The 15,265-nt window shown below is 38.5% G+C and overlaps 1 long non-coding RNA gene across 1 annotated transcript; it reads right to left on the bottom strand.

Annotated features, from left to right (window-relative positions):
• Nucleotides 1–450: 450 nt before the first annotated feature.
• LOC131221668 (uncharacterized) lies at nt 451–1,490 on the bottom strand. The gene is made up of 3 exons (XR_009159517.1): nt 1,358–1,490; nt 1,091–1,140; nt 451–962 (listed from the first exon to the last, which is right to left on the bottom strand). It is a non-coding gene; the product is annotated as an uncharacterized LOC131221668 (long non-coding RNA).
• Nucleotides 1,491–15,265: the final 13,775 nt, after the last annotated feature.

Below are 15,265 nucleotides of genomic sequence, written 5' to 3'. Positions count from 1 at the left end.
AAAGTGTGTGGCAAGCCACAATAACCAAATGGAAACCACCTGTGTCTGAGGTTCTAGGCAGTTATGGAACCAAGTCCATTCACTACAAGGAAAGAGACTTTTACCGGCGATCAAAACCACCAGTAAAAGGCTCCAAAACTGGCACTATTTCTTTATATTACCGGCTCTAGACAAGTGCCGGCCAAGGGGTATGTCGGTAAAAGTTTTACCGATACTATGTTACTTTTACCGGCGCCCTAGATATTGGTATTTCTAACAGAAGCACCGGCAAAAGCAAAAAAAGCGCTAGCTAAAGTCTATCTAAGTGTCGGCAAAAGCTTGCTTTTCGGATACTTTTAGTCACGAAAAAGCGCCGACAAAAGTCTATACAAGCGCCGGTAATAGTCTTTGTATAGATTTGAAACGGCCCAGTGCAGGCCACTAATTTTTTATTATTATATATAATTCAATTGAAACCTGTATTTTTTTAATATTTGAAACATAAAAATGATGCAATACAATTAAAACTAATATTAAACAAAATTTATATTACTACACAATAAAAAAATATAAATTTATTACAATAAATTGAAAATGGTCTTGAATATAAATAAATAAATAACAAATCCTTTATATGGTCTACTCCTAGCATGAGTGGTGTCAAAAGGCTGAAGTGCTTGTAGGCCTAAATTTAGGCACAATTGATTAAAATCCTACATGAGTGGTGTCAAATCTGATCACTGATAATTGCACTTCCTTTCTTCAGGCAATGGCTTCAATTTCCACAACTCGCCAAAAACATCTGTACTTTTCTGGTTTATAAAATTACTGGACACGGTAGCAACATTTTCAGATGGGGCATCTTCATCTTTATCAGATGTCACACTTGATGCAGATGATTCTATGCTAGTCTGCTCTCGTTCATGTTGAGGATCACTTGTTGTAGGATTAGGAGGTTCAGCAATGGAGAGTGTCAACTGACCCTATAAAAACAATCAAGTTTGAGAATTTTTTATATAAATAACATAATTGTTGTTGTTGGGCAACAAATACATTTTAAGTATTCTGCCCATAAGCAAATAAATAAAATGAAAGATAGGCATTTAAATACCTTCTCCTTTGATTTCTCCCTCTTCGCTTGAGTTTCTTTACCATTGGAAGCTTATTCGTTGCTAGAAGAAAATAGAGAAAAGTTAAGTAGCAGACAACCATTAAAATAATAATAATAATAATAATAATAATAATAATTAAAATTAAAAATTAAAATTAAAATCCATGAAAAGCATGTGTAAATGCTCAAAACAAAGGTGTTCCCCCTCCAGGTACAAACAAAACACATTGTTAAATGAAAAACCATTAAATGTATTGGGATGCATACCTGGTGGCCGTATGGACTGCTCATCTGACAACTCACTCACAACTAGCTTTGCTCTTCGATCAACCACTTCGAATAAATCTGATAGCAACTAATGATTTTAGATTCCCAAAAGATCATCATATCTGAATATTAACCTCTTGCATTTAGTTAACGTGAATAAAGCCTCACAAAATTTTCATGAAAAATGCCCACGTGAAAAACAAAACTAGATCAAGCCATCACATATTTAGTTGAGGAGCAGATAATTCCTCTAGACTCCAATTTACATGAAAGAAGTATTTGCATTATATTCAACCACAGCAATTCAAGTATAAGCATAGATCAAAACCTTTAAACCGATTAGGGCATGATAAGCCCCTTGCTCTATTTACTGGTTTCGACCAGGTTGACATTTTGAAACAAACACTTCCCTGTGACCTGAATCTACTGATACTTCACTTCACGCTTCATGCAATTATAGTCGGAAGTAATTTCAAAATCCAGGACCGTAAATTTTTCCTAATTCAATCCAGGAAACTATCAGCACGTTCTCTAGTGGAGAGGAGAGGAGAAGAAAATACCAAAATCGCACTTCATTCATGTAGGATAGGAGAGAAGGACTTCATTTTAAGTACTTAAACCGTTGGAAAGGAAAGCCACAGTGCAAGCTCTCAACTTGAGGACGAGATCTCCTTACAAAACATGACCATGTAGAATGCGATAATATGATTTATAAAAATGGCTTGTGGATCTCAGCAGAAAGTACACAGTGATGTTAAACATGTTTCTGAAACCAGAAAAACATCAAAACCAAAATAAGGGATTTTTAAAAAGACAATATTTAGATTGAAAAAGTAGTATCTACAAGTTATTTCATCATTCTTTGCAAGGATCTTGAGTCTTTAGTCTCGGTCAATCCAAATGAGATATGTAAGATGTGACCTACAAATGGCATATCAATATACCAAGAGAGAACTTACTGAATATTTCTTTCAAATGGCCTTCATTCACATTTCTAGTGAGCTAGTCAATGTGGAGAACCACAGATTCAGGAACAGGAGATGCTTTCCTGAGAAAAAAAATTAAGCAGCTTGTGAGAGAAAAAAAAATGGGCAAGGATGATATCCTCAATGAAGATCTTGTAAGAACTCTGTTTAGTGGGCCTTACTGATCGACGGTCTGGAATGTCATTCAGTTGGACTGGATGATTGAGTAGAACAGTGGGCCCCACTTTAGGTGATGCGCTGCGCAGTCCATCTATGCAGCTTTGCGTACCAGGGCTGGAATGCTATAATTGTCTTACGCAGACAGTAATTTGAGTTGTACTAGGAAGCTACAATGTGGAGCATGGGAGAGAGAGTTGTGATGGGTTTCAAACTCCCTCTCCACAGACTCTATAAAAGAGAGCTGGGTCTCTGATCCTACACCACAGCAGAAATTCGAGGCTCATCTACTGATTTGCAGAAAGGGTGTGAAGGAGAGGAAGATCCTAAGCTCTAAAGGAATTCTGGTATTCTGGTGTTCTTATTCGGCTTCCATGGCGGCATCTCAGCTAGGTAAGCTATCTGAACCCCTGATCGCCATGTCCCATGCACAGATAGATCCGTGGGCCTATTCTGCATATAGATTAAGTCCCACAGTTGGTATCAAAGCCATCTGTGCATAGGCATGGATGATCACATCCAGCCACATCTAATCACATCAGGGATCTACGAATTCCTGAAACAGTTGTGATCAGGGATTTCCGAATCCCTGAATCCTGAAATATTCAGATTAGGGATTTGAATTTCGAAAACCCTGAAACCAGTTTTTCAAATTGGAATTTTGATTTTCAATTAGGGTTTTCAAATTTGAATTCCTAAATTATAAAAATTAGGGATTTCGAATTCAAATCCTCAGATCCAGAGGTTAATAAGGGATTTTTGAATCCCTAAATTCAGAAATCAGTTAAATTAGGGATTTAGATTCGAATCCCCAAATCCAAATTCTGCAATTAGGGTTTTCCATTCGAAACCCTAAATCCTGCTAAACAGGGATTATTCAAAACCCCTTATACAGCCTATTAGGGATTTCAGATCCTAAACCCTATATCAATTTGGGGATTTTATTGTATTCGAATCCCACATCAGTTCCAATTAGGGATTCCAGTTCTGTATCCCCAAATCTAGTGATTAGGGCATAGGGTTTCTTCCTAATACCTTCACCTGTCACTATTTGGGAGGCAGCCGTGGATGCAAGGTCTCCGCCGCCTTCTCGGTAAGTCGGTAGTGTGTCTTCATCTCAGCAGGGCCGGATTCCAGCCACCTCCTTCGTCTCATGCATCCATCGCCTCCTCCATTAGCATCGAGGTGTTGGAACTCCTTTTTTTTTTTATAACCACGATCGATGGTAGTCGTCTCCATGAGATGTCCATCGTCGAAGCCGTGATCACCAGCACCGTGATCTCTCTCTGCGGTGGTCGACATCGCTGCACAGAGAGCTCCTTCTGGAAGATGCGGGTGGCGGAGCTCTCACTGGAGGATTGTATAGCAGCTGATCTCAGACAGTCAAAAAAAAAAAAAAAACATGACTGTAGTTTGGGATTTAGGTCGTGAACGACCTTATGAGGAAAAAGGCATTCGAACCCGATTTTGTAATTTCGAGTCCGTCTCTGGACTAGTGGTTACTTTCATATTGGGCCGGATTCTTGGGCCTGATTCTAGGGCCTGTACCAGATCTCTAGATCTGGAGTGGACCTCAATTTTGGGCCTGGTTGAATATGTGGGCCCATTATTCATATCCCGGCCATTCTAATCATACCGTTAGTGGGGCCCACCTTTGGAACTCATTTTAAGGGCCTAATATCTTTATAGGCCCATTTATCCAAGTATGTGGTCCACTCAATAATGTTTTATTATTTGATCTAGGCCATCTATGTGTTCCATCATGAGCATATAGTCTAACTCATTCAGGAGGATATGGACCAACTAATTATTTTGGTCATGAATTTTCATTTATATTAAGACTTTGAACTTAACTGTTCAACTTATGGACAACCATACATGAATCTACCCGTCAAGTTACATAGTCCATTCTATTTGTCTATTATGAGAATGATAGGAGCTGGATTTAGTTATGCTCATTTGAACTAATAAAGATCAAATAAGAGTTCTGATTCGGCCCTATTATAGGCCCATCACCCATCCTTAAGAGTTGATATGGACCATTGGAATATATGGTGTGAAACCTTTCAGTTTGTTTCACATTAAGGTTACTATTTTTCCAATGATCAATACCAACCATCTTGTGGGCCGTTTCAGACTAATTAAGATATAATCCATTGAAAGGCAAGATTATAATTGTTATCCTAAGTCTGTATTAGTAATATTGGATTTAGTTGTGTTAGCCACCATAGTGACCTCAATCAATGAAAATTCTATAAGTACAGACTTATAACTTTGGGATAAGGAGGATAACATACAGTTGCGTTCACATTTTCATGCGTACGGTAACGAAAACACAGACGATTACCATTTGGTAGACACGTGAACGGGTGAAGTAAATGGTGCTAGTGATATAAAGCTGAAAGACTTATCTCAGCCACAGGTGTTGAGTGTCTCAGATTTACATGACTAACATCACTTACCTTCATGTTAAGGAGGATCACTAGCATGTTATTATTACCACCCACAGGAGGAATAATGATGATGTAACAGATTCTCACTAAGATGTGATGGTTAGGCCCATCTTCATCTTGGATGATTCAGTCAATGCCTTCCTTAACAACTGAATCAGTTATCTTTGCCTGATATTTTGTTTACTAAACTGTTTTGTGAAATAATGAACTAATGTGAGTATATGTGTATCTCTTATATTTCAGTCTCAATTTCAACTAATACGCATCAAGTCCCTGCCTTAAATGGGTCTAATTATACTCAATGGAAGAACGCCGTTGAAGTTGTAGTGGGCTGTCTTCAATTAGATCTTGCCCTGATAACACCAGAACTGCCGAAACCATCTGATAATGCCACTGAAGCTGAATATAATCGATGGGTTGCATGGTTTAGATCAAATGATACATGCCTGAAAGTCATTAAGTATTCAATTTCTGAATCGATGAAGGGTGCCATGCCTGAAACAGATAAGGCTAAAGTTTTCCTGACTGAAATGGGAAAACGATTCAAGAAATCTGATAAATCTGAAGTGGGCATTCTTTTGAATAAATTGACTCACTCGTCCTACGATGGAAAAGGCAACATCCGTGAATACATTGTAGAGCAGATCGAAGTTGTTTCTAAGATCCGTGCTCTGGGGCTTATACTCACTAATGATCAACTGGTTCATTTAATCATGAACAACCTACCTCCCCAATTCGGCACGTTCTTGGTAAACTATAACACTCTGAAGGACATGTGGACATTGGATGAACTCATCACTCAGTGGGTCCAAGAAGAAGACAGGATCAGACAGATGATAAAAGTTCAAATGTTAATATGGTGACTTCAGGACAAGGGCATCAGCAAGGGAATAAAGGTAAAAGGAAGAGGAAACAAGGTTCTAATAATGGATTCTCTGGTCCTCCATCTGGAAACCATGAGAATCAATCTGGAAATGGATCTAAACGCAAATGGGTTAAAGGCAAACCGTGCTTCTTTTGTAAAAAGACGGGTCATCTAAAGAAAGACTGCGAAGGTTTTAAGGATTGGCTCATAAAGAAAGGTAATCATTCTGTTTTTGTCTGTTTTGAATCTAATCTGACCGATGTGTCAGTAGATTCCTAGTGGATAGATTCAGGAACTACTATTCACATATGTACTTCTATGCAGGAATTACTACAGGCCAGGCCACCAACTGATGCGGAGCGCTCAGTATACGTAGGCAATGGTGTCAAATTTGACGTGGAGGCAATAGGAGTTTATAGGCTTAAGTTGAAGACTGGTCATTTTTTGAATTTAGTAAATACATTCTGTGTGCCGTCTATAAGGCGCAATTTAGTTTCAATTTCCTATCTGGATAAGTTGGAATATTCGTTCCACTTTGGAAATAAAAGTTTTAGTATTTACTTTAATTCGATTAAAGTTGGAACCGACTCTTTAGTAAACAACTTATACCAGTTAGACTTGATTGCCTCTCACGTCTATAATATTAATACCTTGCATGGAAATGTAGTGGGATCCAAGCGAAGACTAGACGATGAGAATTCCTCCATGTTGTGGCACAGGCGGCTATGCCATATATCTCGTGAGAGATTAGACAGGCTTGTGCGAGAAGGAATTTTGCATTCTCTAGACTTCTCTGACTATAAAGTATGCATTGATTGTTGTTCACTCCCCAAGTATAGGGTTGTAATGTAGTAATAAACTCGGTGAGACCGAGGTCGAATCCCAAGGGATTGATACCTGTACGTTATCTGAAACTAAGTAAAAGGAGAACTAGATTAAGATGAAATCTAAATCGAATGATTTTTTGAAGAATAATAGTGAAATACTAATCTAAAACTTAAGGAATTTAGAGGAAGGAAACTAGGGATTTAGAGGATCCACTTGTAGAGATCAGAGAGATCTTATGCCTGCATCAAGAATCATGGAAATTAAACTGAACTTGATCTAGTTTTCACGAGATGAAAGGTATATGAATTAGAATGGATTCCATCACCAAACCCTGCCCAAGAGACAAAGTAAATAACAGAATTAAACTAATTAAAAATCAATCAACATGATATGAGGGTTAGGAAGGGAACAGACATCCAACCATGCCCAGGAGACGATGGCGAACAACAGGGCTTCCTGATGTCAAAATCAAAATAAGGAAAAGGAACACGCTCAAAGCCATTACAGACTGATTGTAATTTCAGTCACAACAGACCATTAAAGACTAAAAACATTCCCTTAATAATCAAACTAAAATCAAATTCGGTTTATAACTTTAAATTAAATTAAAAGCATAAAATACAGGACCCATCTCGCTACAAGCTTCACCTCTTAGCCCTAGGTAAGAGGTTTAGCCCAGCATAATTTTGATTAACTAAATCTCAAAAGAAAAGAAAAGGAAAAAAATAAAAATAAAAAAAATAAACTCTGTCCTGTGCTTCACGTCCAAGCTCCCAGATCTACTCTTTTCCTGTTGCTGATCTCTCTCTTTATAGCATGTCTAGGATAGTGATTGCGTCAGTGGAAGGTGTCCATTCACGAGCAGGAGGCGGTGAAGGAAATCACGTTGTTGCTCTGTTTTTACGCAAGAAGTGCTTGCGTTCGACCCGCGTTTGGTGCGGATTAGCCAATCACTTTGAAGATCTAACCTCTTGGGTGTGGTTAGATTAGACCCCGCACGGGATTGGACGGTCTAGATCGTCTGTCCGATCACAGCTATGGATGTACAACGACCTGGATCGTACGGGTCTCACGGACGCCGTCACTGCGTAATATATGCGAAAAGGCTGATTTTGCATTAACTGTGGGGCCTAATTCGTCCTTTTTTCGAGAAATCCACCCCATCCACCAGATTCCTCTCGAAAAACTAGTTGAGAATGGTCCGTTTGGACATGCATTCACGTGGCCCATGGGATATTTTACGCCACTGTCCAACCTACGTTTGAACAGCCGAGAACCGATACTCGCTCCCTTTTGAAATTCCGTCACCTAGGTCTGGGTGAAGATAAACCACATGAGTCACATGGACGGTCTGGATCAGTGATCAGACTAATGGGCAGGGCCCACTGTAAAAACCCAGTGGATAACATGTCCGTCAATGCATGGTTCTATTTGGAAAGTTTGCAAAAAATAGGTGAAGCCCACTTCTGATGGCATTTTCGAAGATCTACTCCGCTCATCATTTTCTTAATAAAGTATAAGCCTATGGGTCAAAGTATGAAGTAGATCCAAACTCGAGGTGGGCCACACCATTAACCTGTGATGAGTCAATACCGAACGTTGAAGCAAACCTCTAGCTTACATACATGCATATAGAATTTTGGTTATTTACAAATTTGCCACTCTCCCTTTTAGAAACATCTATCATTCATTTCTCCCTACTGTACCATCCAAAAGAAGTGAAATTTGACAGGTATCCACCGTTTTTCATTCTCTTTTCATCAGTTTAGTTTAGGTCATGATCTCCCAAGGATGTCTAAGATGCTTTCTTAATGGTTATTGTCTGATCTTATCCATCGGGTCACTTACACACTGATCCAAGGGCTGAATTTTGACGTGTATGGTTAATTTGTGGTCCCTTGGCCATGTATGAAGTTTCGAGCCGAACGGATGGTGGGACCCTGTGATCTTGCATTCTGGACCAATTTGGGGCTACTTGAGCTTCAGTTTCCTGATTTTATCAGATCTCTGGCGCGTAAATCTGTTGATCTCAGTTCCCTGTAGTCCCGTCCAGTGCCTTGGTAATTCCTCAGTGTTAAGTACATGCTTTTAACATCCTTTTCAGTCCAGGCTCGTAAATACACCTTGCACCAAAAAAAAGATTAAAGCAGGGCGTTAAACATCATCATGTATGTAAAATCAGGTAATAATTAGGGTCTAATATGCAATATTTGACCCTCAACAATTCTATAAAAGGGAAACAGACTAGAGCGAGAAAGAAAGGTGCAACCAGGAGTGTAGATCTATTAGAGGTTATACATACAGATATCTGTGGACCATTCCCTACAGCCTCATGGAGTAGCCATAAATATTTCATTACCTTTATAAATGACTACTCTCGCTTTGGGTACCTATACCTTATCAGTGAGAAATTAGATGCCCTGGATTCTTTTAAAATCTATAAGGTCGAGGTTGAAAATCAACTCGATAAGAGAATTAAAGTTGTTAGATCTGACCGTGGTGGTGAATACTATGGCAGATATGACGAATCAGGACCCAATCCAGGGCCATTCGCTAAATACCTGCAGGATTGTGGCATTGTTGCTCAATACACTATGCCTGGTACTCTAGAGCAGAATGGGGTTGCTGAGAGACGTAATCGCACCCTTATGGATATGGTGCGAAGTATGGTCAGCAATTCAACATTACCAGAATCTCTATGGGGTGATGCGATCAAAACCGCAGTTTATATATTAAACAGGGTTCCCAGCAAAGCAGTAAGCAAAACTCCTTTTGAATTGTGGAATGGGAGAAAACCAAGTCTCCGATATCTACATGTTTGGGGTGGTTCTGCTGAGGCCAAAATTTATAACCCTCATGAAAAGAAGCTTGATCCTAAAACCATAAGTTATTTCTTCATTGGATACCCAGAAAGATCAAAAGGCTATCGATTCTACTGTCATTCCCACTCCATCAGGATTGTTGAGACTGGGAATGCCAGATTCATTGAGGACACCGAAAACAATGGGAGCACGAACATAAGAAATTTTGTATTTGAGGAACAAAAGACTGTGACTCCTGTCATAGTCAATCCAGATCACGTGGACATTAATGATGCAGTCAATTCTGCAGTCACTATAGAGCACCACGTAGAACCTCATATACAAACCATTGATGAGAAAAATCAAGATCAAACCCAACAAGCTGAACCATTAAGAAGATCTGAAAGAGTGAGAAGGCCTGTAAATTGAGACAATTACATCGTATACTTACGGGAACATGATTTTGACATAGGGGTGGAAAAGGATCCTGAATCCTTTACACAAGTCAAACAAAGTGCTGATCCTTCTCGTTGGTTTAATGCCATGAAAGATGAGTTGAAATCCATGCAGGACAATAAAGTATGGGATCTTATAGAGTTACTCACTGGAATAAGGCCGATTGGTTGTAAATGGATATTTAAAACCAAACAGGACTCTAAAGGTAATGTCGAACGATATAAAGCCAGACTTGTTGCCAAGGGTTTTAACCAACATGAGGGTATTGACTTTAAGGAGACTTTCTCACCAGTATCCAAGAAATACTCATTCAGGATCATAATGGCTCTTGTAGCTCATATGGATTTAGAGTTACATCAGATGGATGTAAAGACTATATTTCTCAATGGGGATCTGAATGTGAATGTGTACATGTTGCAGCCCGAAGGTTTTATAGTTACTGGCTCAGAACATTTGGTTTGCAAACTTAAGAAGTCCATCTATGGGTTGAAACAGGCATCGCGGCAGTGGTACCTTAAGTTTCATGAAGTAATTTCTTCATATGGCTTTGTAGAAAACACTGCAGATGAATGCATCTACATTAAAACCAGTGGGAGTAAGTTCGTTATGATGATTTTGTATGTTGATGACATTCTGTTAGCTAGCAGTGATACCAGAATGCTGAGCGACACCAAGAAATTTTTATCTCAAAGGTTTGAAATGAAAGACCTTAGTGAAGCTTCTTACGTCATCGGTATTGAGATTCGCCATGACAGAACACTTGGACTGCTCAGCTTGTCACAGAGGGCCTATATTACTAGGGTACTCGAAAGGTATGGCATGCAAAATTGTGCTTTAGGAAAGTCGCCCATTGTGAAGGGCGACAAATTTGATTTATTTCAGTGTCCAAAGAATGATTTAGAAAAGAATCGAATGAAAGAATTTTCATACGCATCAGTAGTAGGGAGCATCACGTATGCTCAAGTCTGTACGTGACCGGACATTGCCTTTGTCACTGGAATGTTGGGAAGATATCTATCTAATCCAGGAATGCAACATTGGATATCTGCAAAGAAAGTATTACGGTATCTTCAGAGAATGAAAGACTTCGGACTCACATACAGAAGGTCTGATCAGTTGGAGTTGATTGGATATTCAGATGCAGACTTCGCAGGCTGCATTGATACTAAGAAGTTTACTTCAGGATACATCTTCATGATGGTGGGAGGAGCTGTGTCATGGAAAAGCGTAAAACAATCTACCACAGCCTCATCTACTATAGAAGCTGAATTTATTGTTTGCCATGAGGCATATAATCAGGCACTATGGTTACAGAGTTTCTTCTCAGGTTTGCAGGTACTGGAGCATATCCCGAAACCATTGAGAATATTTTACGATAATTCGGCTGTTATTTCCTTCTCTAGTAACAACAAGCATTCGTCAAGGTCGAGGCATATCGACATCAAGTATCTTGTTGTAAAGGAAAGGGTTCAGAATCATCAAGTGTCCGTAGAATTCATCGGCACTAAGCAGATGATTGCAGATCCGCTCACTAAAGGGCTCCCTATCACGCCATTTCAAGAGCATGTAACATCCATGGGAGTCATTGATCCCACAGATGTTTTCAGTTAGTGGGAGTTGAGGGTACTTTGATTTTCACAGACACTTAGAGATCTCGTTTTATACAGTTTGTTTGGATGATTTTGATATAAAGATTTATTTCTGCTTATTTATATATATGCACAAATTTTGAGTAAGTGGAACTGCAGTTGTGTCTCATTGGAGACATGAAAAAGCTTCAAGACCTCTTAAGGATAGGCACATATTATCACACTAAAGTGTGTAATCCTTATACCACATTTTCTAGTTCGTGATCTATGTCGTTAAGATTGAAAGTATTTGTGATCGCGCTTAGACTTGCTTCACCTAAATTAAATGTTGTGATGACTACCGCGTTTCGATACTGACTGTCTTAATGGACCAGATTGAATAGCATTACTCATACTGTCCAACTGTTTCATTGGTTAACCATTTAGATATTTTCTTAAAGGATCAAAACTTATTTTCAAAATTATTCTATATAACCATCATTGACGTTGCTTAATGAGGCCCAAGTGGGAGAATGTAAGAACTCTGTTTAGTGGGCCTTACTGATCAACGGTCTGGATTGTCATTCAGTTGGACTGGATGATTGAGTAGAACAGTGGGCCCCACTTCAGGTGATGCGCTGCGCAGTCCATCTGCGCAGCTTTGCGTACTAGGGCTGGAAAGCTATAACTGTCATACGCAGACAGTAATTTGAGTTGTACTAGGATGCTACAATGTGGAGCATGGGAGAGAGAGTTGTGATGGGTTTCAAACTCCCTCTCCACAGACTCTATAAAAGAGAGTTGGGTCCCCGATCCTACACCACAGTAGAAATTCGAGTCTCATCTACTGATTTGCAGAAAGGGTGTGAAGGAGAGGAAGATCCTAAGCTCTAAAGGAATTCTGGTATTCTGGTGTTCTTATCCGGCTTCCATGGCGGCGTCTTAGCTAGGTAAGCTATCTGAACCCCTGATCACCATGTCCCATGCACAGACAGATCCGTGGGCCTATTCCGCATATAGATTAAGTCCCACATATCTGAGATTACTTTTTCTCTATTTTATGAGGGCTGATTTCTTTTAGTTTTTGAAGTTCTTGTTGACAATTTGAGAATATCATTATTTCTCTTTACAGGGTGTGACAGTATGTGTTTGGGGTGCTGCCCCCATTCTTTGTTGTATTCTTCGTTGTTTCTTCTTTCCAAATAAAAGTTGAGCTTACCCATCAAAAATTTCGATTAAACACTAAAATATGACATTAAAATAAGAAATGCAAGTGAATGAATCCCATCCCCTAGTGAGTGAAGTGCGGATTATATTTCAGCATATCCATCAAAAATTTCCATTAAACACTAAAACATGACATTAAAATAAGATGGATAGAGTTCAGCTTACCCATCACAAATAACAGATTACAGAAGTAGTTCAAATAAGATGTTCATTGCTTGTCATTAAAGATATTTGTTGAGAATAGGATGCACATAAATGAGTTAAAATTATATGACAATTACTTACAAATTACAAAAGGTTGCTTATGCACACTTTCAACTGCTGAGGTCGTTGGTTGCTTGACCTTTGAATTTCGTAGCTTCGAGTCATCCAAGTGAAATCCTAAAAAAAGAAATCATATTGAAGCTTCTAGCAAATCTTCAACTGATTTAGAACCCATATGGCTAGGATCTCGCCTGGAAGGACTTTAAGGAGAAAACATGTCTCAGCATATTCTACACAGAGGAGTATTTGAATGGTACTATTATTCAGATGAATAATTGGGCACTCCAATGTTTGACAAAAAAGGCCATGTGAAAGCAAAAAGTGGGTAACTTGGGAAAACATAAAACATCAGGCGCACAAAATAACGGCTGTTTTTCATTGGAATAGTGTTACATTGGATGACATAATGTCACTAGATGAAGAAACAAAACATCCAATGAATGCAATGGATGCAATTACATTACATGGAAGCAGTTATAGAGAAATCAATGGCCTGATTTTGGCTAACAACTATAGTTTATCCGATGTCTATCCTTACATAACAAGATGTAAAGTGGCCATCACATTACATAACAGGTAATCTTTCTTGATGGGTTTTTACTCCCTGGTTAGTCACTAATCTTTGTTTGAATTTTTTTTTTCTTAATTTATTTACATCACCATCACCATCATCCTAGCCTCATCCCACCATTTTGGGGTTGGCTGTATGATCATGCTTGTCAATCATATTCCAAACAGAAATTCTCATGATATACCAAACAAAAAACTAGCTGTTACTATAGATAGGGTAGATGTGAATTACCTATGCCCAATTTCCCGAGATATGTCACTTGCATCTTAAAAAACCCACATGTACCACATAGCTTAGTTTTAATCTATGAGTATATACAAGATGTCTACACATGCCAACAGGACTAATATGTACAACAACACATGCTTCTTCATACAAATGAAAAATGGAAAAAATAAAAATAAAATAAAAATTAACTATACAAATCAACACTCTTATATGCTATATTTTTAGCTCCTGAAATGAGGAATTTTCAGTAGAATATGGGTGTTGTTAAGGAAAAGACTAGACCGGTGTGGTAACAGACTCATCTTTGGCAAAGAAATACATTCAGCGACCTGTTTTATGCAATTAAGTGGCGATGTTGTTCAAGAGCCAAAACCCGTTGATAAAAGCATTACAAGGATACAGGATGTTGCAAGGAATCATGCTTTAAGTATGCATTGTTGGGGTGAGGAAACGTGCTCTTTTATAATCATTTAGAAAAATAATAAGTGCATATATATACACCAGTTGTAAACTTGGTATATTTAAAATTTGGCAATGTCTACCCTTTGTTAAAAGAAACAAAATGCCTCACGTTTTCTAAAAGAAAAAACACTAAGGGCCTATTTGGATTCGTGTATAGTATTGTATTGTATTGTATTTGGGAACTGTTCATGCATGCATTGGACGATTTTCAAAATACATCCAAATCAAGCAAATACAAATCAATGTTTGGATTGGAGGTATTGGTTGGCATAATATACAATACCTTTATATAGATCAATGTTTGGATAGGAGGTATTAAAACTGGGTACTGTACAATCATACAAATTTCAACTCTACCGGTACGGATGATCAACCCACGTTTGGGTAGCAACCCACCTGTGATATGTGGACCCCATGTGTAATCTTGACGTCATCCACGCCTTAAAAAACAAAATAACAAAAGTAAAATAAGAAAAAATACATATTAATTTGAAAAAAATTAGAGAAAATAAGTAGATGATATTGACGGTTCCAGAAAACAAAACAACAAAAAACAAATTTTTTAAAAAAAAACAAAAAAAAATTACTCACGTATATTACAAATGATATTGAAAGTTCTAGAAAAAAAAAAACAAACTAAGTACGGCAAAAACGAATATTACAAATGAGACACCCGTAAGTGGTTACTTTCAAATAATCCAAACAATTCTTTGAGTGTTACAGACGCAGAGGATTATCCACTGTTGCAGACATTCATGTAAACAGTCGCAAACAATATGAAGAGACTAAAAAGCAAACCAACAAGCGGACGAGGGAAATGTGAGTCATTTCCTGGACCATCAAGTCCCACTCTTTCTTCATTGCCATCCTGCGGACCATTGTCACAAATTACTGTTGGCTCTATGGGTGCAGCTACACATGTCCCGCTATCCATCGTCGTGGCAGTAGCTGATGCACGAACATACCGAGTTAAAGCTGTTTCGTCCGCTCCTCTACCTATAGCGGTGGCCTGAATAATGTAGTAAACAATGCGTAATCTCTGT

Source organism: Magnolia sinica, chromosome 12, assembly GCF_029962835.1.
Source record: "Magnolia sinica isolate HGM2019 chromosome 12, MsV1, whole genome shotgun sequence".
Taxonomy (NCBI): Eukaryota; Viridiplantae; Streptophyta; class Magnoliopsida; order Magnoliales; family Magnoliaceae; genus Magnolia; species Magnolia sinica.
The sequence above is the reverse complement of the archived record's forward strand: the minus strand, read 5'-3'. Positions and strand labels throughout refer to the sequence as shown.